This window comes from Leucopleurus acutus (assembly GCF_964270905.1).
Source record: "Leucopleurus acutus genome assembly, chromosome: 20".
In the NCBI taxonomy this organism is placed as follows: Eukaryota; Metazoa; Chordata; class Mammalia; order Artiodactyla; family Delphinidae; genus Leucopleurus; species Leucopleurus acutus.
Window position 1 is genome coordinate 59,141,733 of NC_139162.1, and position 13,946 is coordinate 59,155,678.

Here is a 13,946-nt window from a genome sequence, read left to right on the forward strand (position 1 = left end):
TCTTCGGATCCTTTTCCCATGTAGGTTATGACACAATGTTGAGTAGTCTTCTCTTGGTATTCCGTACGTGTTTGGTGATTATATATTTCATCTGTGTTTGTATATCTCTGTTAACCCCAATATCCTAATGTATCCAATCCTCACACCTTTCCATTGGTGAACCATTAGTTTGTTTAATGAATCTTGTGATTGCCTTTCTCTGTGGAAATATCTTCACTGGTATCAATTTTTAGGTAACACCTATAAGTGAGATCATAGGATACGGGTCTTTCGCTTTCTGACTTACTGTAAGTTTCGTGATTACCTCTAGACTCATCTATGGTGCTGCAAATGACATTGTGTCATTTTTTTCCTTGGCTAATATTCCATCTGTACATGTGCCAGTTCTTCTTTGTCCACTCATGTGTTGATGGACTTTTTGGTTGCTTCCATGTCTTGGCTATTGTAATACTGCTGCCATGCAGATTTGCCTGCCTGTGTCTTTCCAACTCTGTCTTCTTAGGTTATAGGCCCAGGAGTGGGCCTGCTGGATCATATGGTAGCTCAATGTTTACCTGGTAAAGGCACCTCCATTTTGTTCCCATTAGTGGCTCTTACCAGGTTGCGTCCCACTTAAAGTTGAGGGTATGCACTTCTCCACAACCCCTTCAGCATTTATTGTTTGTAATTTTTTGCTGATGGTTATTCTGACTGGTGTGAGCTGATACCTCTTTGTGGTTGGATTTGCATGCGTCTCATAATCCCTTCAAATTGAGCTTTCAAGCATTTTTTTTTTTTCCAAACAGTGAGTACAGCTTACGTCTCCAAATTGTTTTCTTGAAGTCTGTGCCACATTTTGAAGTATTTTGGCCATTATCTCCTTCAGGACATTTTGACGGCAGGTTTCATTTACAGCCCTCCAGTAGTTGTGCATATGAAGTGATCATTAGCACAGGTTTTAAAGTTGCTGTTGCAGGTAACGGCCAGAGGGTGGCAGCATTTCTGCGTTCCCCACTCTGGTAACTAGGGAAACAGACCTTCCTGCCAGTGGTGTTCCTCGGTTATAAATTAGAGTGGAATGTGTCCGGATAACCCCCAAAAGCTGATGTCTCCTTACTTATGTTTTTTAAATTGAATTTATATTTTTTATTGGAGTAATATTCCATTGTGTACATGGACCACTTCTTCTTTGTGCATTCCTCTGTTGATGGACATTTTCATGGCTTGCAAGTGTTGGCTATGGTAAATATTGCTGGAGTGCAGGATTGCCAGCCTGTGTCTTTTTTTTTTTTTTTTTTTTGCTGTATGCGGGCCTCTCACTGCTGTGGCCTCTCCCGTCACGGAGCACAGGCTCCGGACGCGCAGGCTCAGCGGCCATGGCTCACGGGCCCAGCCGCTCCGGGGCACGTGGGATCCTCCCAGAACGGGGCACGAACCCGTGTCCCCTGCATCGGCAGGCGGACTCTCAATCACTGCGCCACCAGGGAAGCCCCAGCCTGTGTCTTTTTGATTCTCATCCTTTCAGGCGACAGGCCCAGCAGTGGGTATGCTTGAATGAATGGTAGTTCAATGTTTACCTTTTCAAGATACTTCCATTCTGTTTTCATTAGTGGCTCTTACCACGTCCCAAGGTATGCATTTCTCCACAACCCCTTCAGCATTTAGTTGTTTGCAGAATTTTTGCTGATGGCCATTCTGATTGGTGTGAGTTGATAGGTTTTTGTAATTTGCATGTCTTTAATAATTCTTAATGTTCAGTATTTTTCCATGCTTTTTAAAATTTCTGTTAAATAAAGAAAAAAAAACTGTGAGTACAATAAACCTCTTGAAATTGTCCTCTTGGAAGGGTGCCCTCTTTTGAATTTTTTGGTCGATTTTGGACCCCAGGATTTTTTTTGAGGGCAGGTGTCATTTACAGGCCTGCAATGAGTGTGAATATTTAGTGACCATTAGCACTGGGTTTAAAGCTGCTGTTGTGGGAAACGGCCACAAGGTGGCAGCATTTCTCCATTCCCAAATTTGGTTACTAGGGCAGCATAGCCTTTCTGGAAGTCCTGTTCCCAGATTGTAAATTAGAATGGAATGTGCCAGGAAAACCCCCCATAAGTTTATATCACATTACCTCTTGTTCGTTGTTTTAATTTTTTTAATCGGGGTAATGATTAGAATATTGTTTGCCTTAGGTGTACACAATCTGGTTGATTTGTACATTATATATATATATTCATGTATATATCTTCTTCCCATGTACATTATTACTGAGTGTTTCGTAGACCTCCCTTGCTATATGGTTGGTCTTTTTGATATATGTATTTAATATGTATTTGTATACGTATGGTAACACTAATCTTAATTTATCCATTGCCACCACCTTTACCTTTAGATAAGCAGTTTGTTTTCTAAGTCTGTGAGTGTCTTTCTCTGTGGAAATACGTTCATTTGTGTCAGTTGTAGATAATGCCTATAAGTGATATTATAGTATATGTGTTTTGCTTTCCGACTTACCTCATGTTCTGTGATTATCTCTAGGCTCATCTATGGTGCCTCAAAGAGCAGTGTTTCATTGTTTTCCATGGCTAATATTCCATTGTGTACATGGACCACTTCTTTATCCATTCATCTGTTATGGACATTTTGGTTCCTTCCGTGTCTTGGCTATTGTGAAAATGGATGCAGTGCAGCTGTTGCAGCCTGTGTCTTCTCGACTCTGGTCTTCTCAGGTGAGAGGCTCAGCGGTGGGCCTGCTGAATGGAATGGTGTCTGAGTTTTTACTTTTCAACGCAGCTCCTTTCTGTTCTCATTATTGGCTGTTACCACTTTACATCTCACCAGCAGCTAGAGGGTACACAGTTCTCTAAAACCCCTTCGGCATTTATCCTTTGTTCACTTTTTGCTGATGGTAGTTGACTTGCGTGAGTTGAAACCTTTTTGTAGCTAGATTTGCATGAGTCTAATAATTCCTGATGTTGAGCTTTTATCCATTTTCTATCTTTTTGAAAGAGAGTGAGTAAAACTTACCTCTTCATACTATCTCCTTGAAACATTTGCCTATTTTGAATTTTTTGGCCATTCACCAGCTCACGAGATTTTTTGAGGGCAGGTGTCCTTTACAGCCCTGAGTCCTTGTGAATGTTAAGTGACCGTCAGCTGTGGGTTTAAAGCCGCTCTTGCGGGAAATGGCCACAAGGCGGCAGCATTTCTACATTTCCAACTCTGGGTTTTTGGCCAACAGAGCTTTCCTGGAAATCGTGTTAGTAGGCTGCAAATTAGAGTGGAATGTGCCAGGGCAAACCCCCAAGAGCTTATATCTCCTTACTTCTTGTTTGTTTTTTAAATTTAATTTTTATTTATTATCAGAGCAAATTTGATAAAAATGTGTGTGTTCTAGGTGTACAGAATGTGGTTCATTATATCTATGTATCGATCTATTCAACTTTGGACCCTTTCCCGTGTAGGTTAGTACAGAGTGTTGAGTAGACCTCTATCGGTATTTCATAGGTATTTTGTAATTATATATTTCATATGTATTAGTACATGTCTGTTAACCCCCATATCCTAATTCATACATTCCTTACACCTTTCCATTTGGTTAAACATAATTTGGTTTTCTGAATCCACGCATGTCCTTCTCTTGGAAATAATTTCATGGGTATCCATGTTTAGGTAACACCTATAAGTGATGTCATAGGATATCTGTCTTTCGGTTTCTTTCTTACTTCAATTTGGGTGATTATCTCTAGATCCTTCTATGGTGTTGCCAACAGCATGGTTTCATTCTTTTCCATGGCTAATATTCCATTGTGTACATGGACCACTTCTTGGTGCATTTTTCTGTTGATGGACATTTTGGCTTCTTCCAATTCTTGGCTATGGTACATGTGGCTGCAGTGCAGGATTGCCAGCCTGTGTGTTTTTGATTCTGGTCTACTCAGGTGATAGGCCCATCAGTGGGCCTACCAGATCACATGGTAGCTCAATTTTTACCTTTAAACGCACCTCCATTCTGTTCTCACTACTGGCTCTTACCAGGTTACATCCCACCAGCAGCTAGAGGGTACGCAGTTCTCTAAAACCCCTTCAGCACTTATTCTTTGTAGACTTTTTTGCTGATGATCATTCTGACGGCTGTGAGGTGAACGTTTTTGTAGATTGGATTTGCATGACTTTATTAATTCCTGATGTTGACCATTTTTCCATGCCCTTTTTTTTAACAAAAAAGAAAGAGAAGACAAAATATGCCTCTTGAAATTGTCGTTTTGAAATGTGGACGTCTTTTGAATTTTTTGGTCGATTTACGACACCAGGATTTGTTTCCAGGACACGTGTCATTTACAGGCCAATAATTGTTTTGAATATCAACTGACCACTAGCGCTGGGTTTAAAGCTGCTGTTGTGTGAGACGGCCACAAGGCAGCAGCAGTTCTCCTTCACCAAATCTGGTTACTAGGGCAACAGAGCCTCAAAGGAAGTCGTGTTCTAGGTTGTAAATTAGAATGGAATGTGCCAGGAAAAAGCCCCTTAAGTTTATGTCTCACTACTTCTTGTTCTTTTTTTAATTCAATTTTTATTTTTTATCACAGGAAGTTTGATTACAGTGTTTTGCTTGTTCTGCATGTGCAAGATGTGGTTCTTTTACAACATATACGTATATCAATTCTTCAGATCCTTCTCCCATGTAGGTTATGACAGGATGTTGAGTAGTCTTCTCTTGGTATTCTGTAGGTTTTTGGTGATTATATATTTCACCTGTGTTTGTATATCTCTGTTAACCCCAATATCCTAATGTATCCAATCCTCACACCTTTCCATTGGTGAACCATTAGTTTGTTTAATGAATCTGTGATTGTCTTTCTCTGTGGAAATATCTTCACTGGTATCAATTTTTAGGTAACACCTATAAGTGAGATCATAGGATACGTGTCTTTCGCTTTCTGACTTACTACCAGTTTCGTGATTACCTCTAGACCCATCTATGGTGCTGCAAGTGGCATTGTGTCATTTTTTTCCTTGGCTAATATTCCATCTGTACATGTACCAGTTCTTCTTTGTCCACTCATGTGTTGATGGACTTTTGGTTGCTTCCATGCCTTGGCTATTGTAATACTGCTGCCATGCAGATTTGCCTGCCTGTGTCTTTCCAATTCTGTCTTCTTAGGTTATAGGCCATGGAGTGGGCCTGCTGGATCATATGGTAGCTCAATGTTTACCTGGTAAAGGCACCTCCATTTTGTTCCCATTAGTGGCTCTTACCAGGTTACGTCCCACTTAAAGTTGACGGTATGCACTTCTCCACAAGTGCTTCAGCATTTATTGTCTGTAGTTTTGTGGCTGATGGTTATTCTGAGTGGTGTGAGCTGATACCTCTTTGTGGTTGGATTTACATGCGTCTCATAATCCCTTGAAATTGAGCTTTCAGGCATGTCCTTTTCTTCTTCAAACTGTGAGTACAGCTTACCTCCTCATTGTTTTCTTGAAGTCTGTGGCACATTTTGAAATATTTTGGCCATTACCTCCCTCAAGACATTTTGAGGGCAGGTTTGATTTGCAGCCCTCCAGTAGCTGTGCATATGAAGTGATCATTAGCACAGGTTTTAAAGCTGCTGTTGCAGGTAACGGCCAGAGGGTGGCAGCATTTCTGCGTTCCCCACTGTGGTAACTAGGGAAACAGATCTTCCTGCCAGTGGTGTTCCTCGGTTCTAAATTAGAGTGGAATGTGTCCGGATAAACCCCCAAAAGCTGATGTCTCCTTACTTATGTTTGTTTTTTAAATTGAATTTATATTTTTTATTGGAGTAATATTCCATTCTGTACATGAACCACATCTTCTTTGTGCATTCCCCTGTTGATGGACATTTTCATGGCTTGCAAGTGTTGGCTATGGAAAATATTGCTGGAGTGCAGGATTGCCAGCCTGTGTTTTTTTGATTCTCATCCTCTCAGGTGATAGGGCCCAGCAGTGGGTATGCTTGATTGAATGGTAGCTCAATGTTTACCTTTTCAAGGCACTTCTGCTGTGTTTTCATTAGTGGCTCTTGCCACGTCCCACTTAGAACCGAGGGTACGCATTTCTCCACAACCCCTTCAGCATTTATTGTTTGCAGAATTTTTGCTGATGGCCATTCTGACTGTTGTGAGCTGATAGGTTTTTGTAATTTGGACTTGCATGGCTTTAATAATTCCTAATGTTCAGCATTTTTCCACGCCTTTTTTTTATTTCTGTTAAGCAAAAACAGAAAGAAACTGTGAGTACAATAAACCTCTTGAAATTGTCTTCTTGGAAGGGTGCCCTCTATTGAATTTTTTGGTCGATTTTCGAAGCCAGGATTTTTTTTGAGGGCAGGTGTCATTTACAGGCCTGCAATGAGTGTGAATATTTAGTGACCATTAGCACTGGGTTTAAAGCTGCTGTTGTGGGAAACGGCCACAAGGCGGCAGCATTTCTCCATTTCCAAATCTGGTTACTAGGGCAGCACAGCCTTTCTGGAAGTCCTGTTCCCAGGTTGTAAATTAGAATGGAAAAAGCCCCTGAAGTTTACGTCTCATTACTTCTTGTACGTTGTTTTAATTTTATTAATCAGGGTAATGATTAGAATATTGTTTGTCCTAGGTGTACACAATCTGGTTCATTATATATTGATGTACATATCCTCTTCCCATGTAAATTATTGCAGAGTGTTCTGTAGACCTCCCTTGTTATATGGTTGGTGTTTTTGATATATGTATTTGTACACGTATGGTAACCCTAATCTTAATTTATCCATTCCCCCCAACTTTCCTTTTAGATAACCATAGTTTGTTTTCTAAGTTTGTGAGTGTCTTTCTCTGTGGAAATATGTTCACTTGTGTCAGTTGTTAGATAACGCCTATAAGGGACATCATAGTATATGTGTTTTGCTTTCCGACTTACCTCATGTTCTGTGATTATCTCTAGGCTCATTATGGTTCCTCAAAGAGCAGCGTTTCATTGTTTTCCATGGCTAATATTCTATTGTGTACATGGACCACTTCTTTTTTATCCGTTCATCTGTTGGTGGACATTTTGGTTGCTTCCATGTCTTAGCTAGTGTAATACGGCTGCAGTGAACATATTTCCAAAGAGAAAGATACTCATAGACTTAGAAAACATACTATGGTTATCTAAAAGGAAAGGTGGAAGGAATGGTTAAATTAAGATTACGTTTACCGGGCTTCCCTGTTGGCGCAGTGTTTGGTGGTCCGCCTGCCGATGCGGGGGACACGAGTTCGTGCCCCGGTCGGGAGGGTCCCGCGGAGCGTTTGGGCCCGTGGGCCATGGCCGCTGGGTCTGCGTGTCTAGAGCCTGTGCTCCGCAGCGAGGGAGGCCACAGCAGTGAGAGGCCCAAGTACTGCAAAAAAAAAAAAAAAAAAAAAAAAAAGATTACGTTTACCATACGTATACAAATACATATATCAAAAAGATCGACCATTTAGCAAGTGTGGTCTACTAAACACTCTAATAATTTAAATGGGAAGAGGATCTGTACATGAATATATATAATGTACAAAAAAAACCAGATTGTGTACACCTAGAACAAACAATACTGTAATCATTACCCCATTTTAAAAAATTACAACAACGCACAAGAACTCAAGAGAATAAACTTATGGGGGTTTTTCCTGGCACATTCCATTCTAATATACAACCTACGAACACAACTTCCAGAAAGGCCCTGCTGCCCTAGTAATCGGATTTGGGAATGGATAAATGCTGCCGCCTTGTGGCCATTTCCCACAACAGCAGCTTTAAAACCCAGTGGCAATGGTCACTAAATATTCACACTCATTGCAGGCCTATAAGAGACACCTGCCGTCTAAAAAAAATCCTGGGGTCGAAAATTGACCAAAAAATTAAAAGAGAGCAACCTCTCAAGAAGACAATTTCAAGAGGTATATTTTACTCAGTTTTTTTAACAAAAAAGAAAAAGACGTGGGAAAAGGCTGAACATTAGGAATTATTAAAGACATGCAAATCTAAATTACAAAAACCTATCGGCTCACACCAGTCAGAATGGCCATCAGCAAAATTTCTGAAAACAATAAATGCTGAAGGGGTTGTGGAGAAATGCGTACCCTCGGTTCAAAGTGGGACGTGGTAAGAGCCACTAATGAAAACACGATGGAGGTACCTTGAAAAGATAAACATTGAGCTACCATTCAATCAAGCATACCCACTGCTGGGCCTGTCACCTGAGAAGATGAGAATCAAACAGACACAGGCTGGCAGTCCTGCACTCCAGCAGTATTTACCATAGCAACACTTAGAAGCAACGAAAATATCGATAAACAGATGAATTCACAAAGAAGAAGTGGTCCATGTACTCTGGAATATTACTTCAATAAAAATATAAATTCAATTTAAAAAACAAACATAAGTAAGGAGACATCAGCTTTTGGGGGTTTATCCGAACACATTCCACTCTAATTTATAACCAAGGAACACCACTGGCAGGAAGGTCTGTTTCCCTAGTTACCAGAGTGGGGAATGTAAAAATGCTAATGCCCTCTGGCCGTTACCTGCAACAGCAGCTTTAAAACCTGTGCTAATGGTCACAGCTACTGGAGGGCTGTAAATGAAACCTGACCCCAAAATGTCTTGAGGGAGGTAATGGCCAAAATATTTCAAAATGTGGCACATACTTCAAGAAAACAATTTGAAGAGGTAAGATGTACTCACAGTTTAAAAAAAAAAGGACATGCCTTAAAGCTCAATTTCAAAGACTTATTAGACTCATACAAATCCAACCACAAAAAGGTATCAGCTCAAACCAGTCAGAATAAACATCAGCAAAAAACCTACTAACAATAAATGCTGAAGCGCTTGTGGAGAAGAGCATACCCTCAATTTTAAGTGAGACGTAATCTGGTAAGAGACACTAATGAGAACAGAATGGAGGTGCCTTTAAAAGGTAAACATTGAGCTACGATGTGATCCAGCAGGCCCACTCCTGGGCCTATAACCTAAGAAGACAGAGTTGGAAAGACACAGGCAGGCAAATCTGCATGGCAGCAGTATTACAATAGCCAAGACATGGAAGCAACCAAAAAGTCCATCAACACATGAGTGGACAAAGAAGAACTGGTACATGTAGAGATGGAATATTAGCCAAGGAAAAATATGACACAATGCCACTTGCAGCACCGTAGATGAGTCTAGAGGTAATCACGCAACTGGTAGTAAGTCAGAGAGTGAAAGACACATATCCTATAAAATCACTTATAGGTGTTACCTAAAAATTGATACCAGTGAAGATATTTCCACAGAGAAAGGCAATCACAGATTCATTAAACAAAGTTATGGTTCACCAATGGAAAGGTGTGAGGATTGGATACATTAGGATATTGGGGTTAACAGAGATATACAAACACATGTGAAATATATAATCACCAAACACGTACGGAATACCAAGAGAAGACTACTCAACATCCTGTCATAACCTACATGGGAAAAGGATCCGAAGAAGAATTGATATATGTATATGTTGTAAAAGAACCACATCTTGCACACCTAGAACAAACAAAACACTGTAATCAAATTTGCTGTCATAAAAAATAAAATTAGGCTTCCCTGGTGGCGCAGTGGTTGAGAGTTCGCCTGCCGATGCAGGGGACACGGGTTTGTGCCCCGGTACGGGAGGATCCCACATGCTGCGGAGCTGCTGAGCCTGCGCGTCCGGCGCCTGTGCTCCGCAACGGGAGAGGCCACAACAGTGAGAGGCCCACGTACTGCAAAAAAATAAAATAAATAAAAATTAAGAGTCTTTTTCCTGGCACATTCCATTCTAATTTACAACCTAGAACACGAGTTCCACTAAGGCTCTGTTGCCCTAGTAACCAGTTTTGGTAGAGGAGAACTGCTGCCGCCTTGTGGCCGTTTCACACAACAGCAGCTTTAAACCTAGCGCTAATAGTCACTTAATATTCAAAATAATCGCCAGCCTGTAAATGACACCTGCCCTGAAAAATCTTCTGGGGTCGTAAATCGACCAGAAAATTCAAAAGACGTCACATTTCAAGAAGACATTTTCACGAGGCATAGTTTAAGCACATTTCATCTCCTTTTCCTTGTTGTTTAAAAAAAAGGGCGTGGAAAAATGCTCAGCATCAGGAATTAATAAAGACATGCAAATCCAATCTACAAAAACGTTCACCTCACAGCCGTCAGAATGATCATCAGCAAATAGTCTACAAAGTGTAAATGCTGAAGGGGTTTTAGAGAACTGCGTACCTCTAGCTGCTGGAGGGATGTAACCTGGTAAGAGCCAGTAGTGAGAACAGAATGGAGGTGCGTTTAAAGGTAAAAATTGAGCTACCATGTGATCTGGTAGGCCCACTGATGGACCGCTCACCTGAGTAGACCAGAATCAAAAAGACACAGGTTGGCAATCCTGCACTTCAGCCACATGTACCATAGCCAAGAATTGGAAGAAGCCAAAATGTCCATCAACAGAAAAATGCACCAAGAAGTGGTCCATGTACACAATGGAATATTAGCCATGGAAAAGAATGAAACCATGCTGTTGGCAACACCATAGAAGGTTCTAGAGATAATCACCCAACTTGAAGTAAGAAACCAAAAGACAGATATCCTGTGATATCACTTATAGGTGTTACCTAAAAACAGATGCCTATGAAATTATTTCCAAGAGAAGGACACGCATGGATTCAGAAAACCAAATTATGTTTAACAAAATGGAAAGGTGTAAGAAATGTATGAAGTAGGATATGGGGGTTAACAGACATGTACTAATACATATGAAATATATAATCACAAAATACCTATGGAATACCAGGAGAGGTCTACTCAACACTCTGTAATAACCTACAGAGACTAGATCGATACATAGATATAATGAACCACATTCTGTACACCTAGAACACACACAACATTTTAATCAAATTTGCCCTGATAATAAATAAAAATTAAATTTAAAAAACAAACAAGAAGTAAGGAGATATAAGCTCTTGGGGGTTTGCCCTGGCACATTCCACTCTAATTTGCAGCTTACTAACACGATTTCCAGGAAAGCTCTGTTGGCCAAAAACCCAGCGTTGGAAATGTAGAAGTGCTGCCGCCTTGTGGCCGTTTCCCGCAAGAGCGGCTTTAAACCCACAGCTGACGGTCACTTAACATTCACAAGGACTCAGGGCTGTAAAGGACACCTGCCCTCAAAAAATGTCCTGAGGTAGGAAATAGCCAAAAATCTCAACACACAGCAAATTTTTCAAGAAGATCCTAAGAAGGGGTAAGTTTTACTCACTCTTAAAAAAAAAAAAAGAAAAGGAAAATGCATAAAAGCTCAACACCAGGAATTATTAAACTCATGCAAATCTAACCTACAAAAAGGTTTCAAATCACACAAGTCAACTACCATCAGCAAAAATTCTACAAACAATAAATGCTGAAGGGGTTTTAGAGAACTGTGTACCCTCTCGCTGCTGGTGAGATGTAAAGTGGTAAGAGCCAATAATGAGAACAGAAAGGAGCTGCGTTTAAAAGTAAAAATTGAGCTGCCATTCGATCCAGCAGGCCCACCGCTGGGCCCCTCACCTGAGAAGACCAGAATCAAGAAGACACAGGCTGCAACAGCTGCACTGCAGCCATATTGTCAATAGCCAAGACATGGAAGCAACTAAAATGTCCATCAACAGATGAATGGATAAAGAAGAAGTGGTTCATGTACACAATGAAATATTAGCCATGGAAAACAATGAAACACTGCTCTTTGAGGCACCATAGATGAGTCTAGAGATAATCACAGAACATGAGGTAAGTCAGAAAGGAAAAGACACATATCCTATGATATCACTTATAGGTGTTACCCAACAGCCGACACAAATGAACATATTTCCACAGAGAAAGACACTGACAGACTTAGAAAACAAACTATGGTTATCTAAAAGTAAAGGTGGGAGGAATGGATAAATTAAGATTAGGTTTACCATACGTATACAAATACATATTAAATACATATATTAAAAAGACCGACCATATACCAAGGGAGGTTTGTGGAACACTCTGTAACAATGTATATGGGAAGAGGATCTGTACATGAATAGATATATATAATGTACAAATGAACCAGATTGTGTACACCTAGAACAGACAATATTGTAATCATTACCCTGATTTAAAAAAATTAAATTAGGGCTTCCCTGGTGGCGCAGTGGTTGAGAGTCCGCCTGCCGATGCAGGGGACGCAGGTTCGTGCCCTGGTCCGGGAAGATCCCACATGCCGCAGAGTGGCTGGGCCCATGAGCCATGGCCACTGAGCCTGCGCATCCAGGGCCTGTGCTCCGCAACGGGAGAGGCCACAATAGTGAGAGGCTCGCGTACCGCAAAAAAACAACAAAAATTAAATTAGAACAGACAACAAGTAATGAGACATAAACCTATGGAGGTTTCTCCTGGCACATTCATTTCTAATTTACCACCTAGGAACATGACTTCCAGAAAGGCTGTGCTGCCCTAGTAACCAGATTTGGGAATGGAGAAATGCTGCTGCCTTGTGGCCGTTTCCCACAACAGCAGCTTTAAACCCAGTGCTGATGGTCACTTAATATTCATAATTGTTGCATGGCTTGTAAATGACACCTACCCTCAAAAAATGTCCTGGCGTATGTAATGGCCAGAAAAATTCAAAACAGCAAAAATTTTTTAAGAAAATAATTTGAAGACGTAAGTTTTACTCACTCTCCTTTTTTAAAATAAAAGTACATGGATAAAAGCTCAATATCAGGAATTACTGGTCGCATGCAAATCCAAACTACCGAAAGGCATCATCACCCAGCATTCAAAATGCCATCAGCAAATGTCTACAAGCAATAAATGCTGAAGGATTTGTGGAGAAATGCATACCCACTATATGCTGTTGGTTGGATATAAACTGGTAACAGCTAATAATGAGAACAGAATGAAGCTGCGTTTAAAAGGTAAAAATTGAGCCCTCATGATCTGGCTGATCCACTAATGGGCCTATAACCTAAGAAGGCCAGAATCGGAAAAACACAGCCAGGCAAACATGCACTGTAGCCGTATTTACAATAGCCAAGACATGGAAGGAAACAAAATGTCTGTCAACAGATAAATGGACAAAGAAGTGTACCTACTGGAATATTAGCCTTGGAAAAAAATGAACAATGCTGTTTTCATGACTACAGGTGAGCCCAGAAATGATCATATTACGTTAAGTAAGTCAAAAGGGTATGACAAATATACTATGATACCATTTATCAATGTTATCCTAAGATTGCTACCAATGAACATATTTCCACAGAAAAAGACACTCACAGACTTATAAAACAAACTAATGGTTAACCAAAATGAAAGGTGGGAGGATGGATGAATTAGGATTATGGGGTTAGCATACTAATGTATCTTATTTGTATATAAACATATAACATATAAAATATATAAACTATATAATCACTAATACACATGAAATATATAATCACCAAACACCTACCAAATACCAGGGGAGGTGTACTCAACACTGCAATAACCTACATGGTAACAGGATCCGAAGATGAACAGATATATGTATGAATAATTGACCAGATTCTGTACACCCAGACAATCACAACACTCTCATCAAATTTACTCTGATAAAAAATATAAATTAAATTTAAAAAGCAAACATAAGTAAGGAGACATAAGCTTTTGGGGATTTGTCCTGGAACATTCCACTCTAATTTGCAACCTATGAACACGACTTACAGGAAGGCTGTGCTGCCCTAGTAACAAGATTTGGGAATGGAGAAATGCTGCCACCTTGTGGCCAATTCCCGCAAAGGCAGCTTTAATCTCAGTGCTAATGGTCACTTAATATTCACAAGGACTGCAGGGCTTTAAATGACACCTGCCCTCAAAAAATGTCCTGCGGTCAGGAATGGACATTAATATGCAAAACACGGCAAACTCTCGAGAAGACCATTTCAAGAGGTAAATTTGC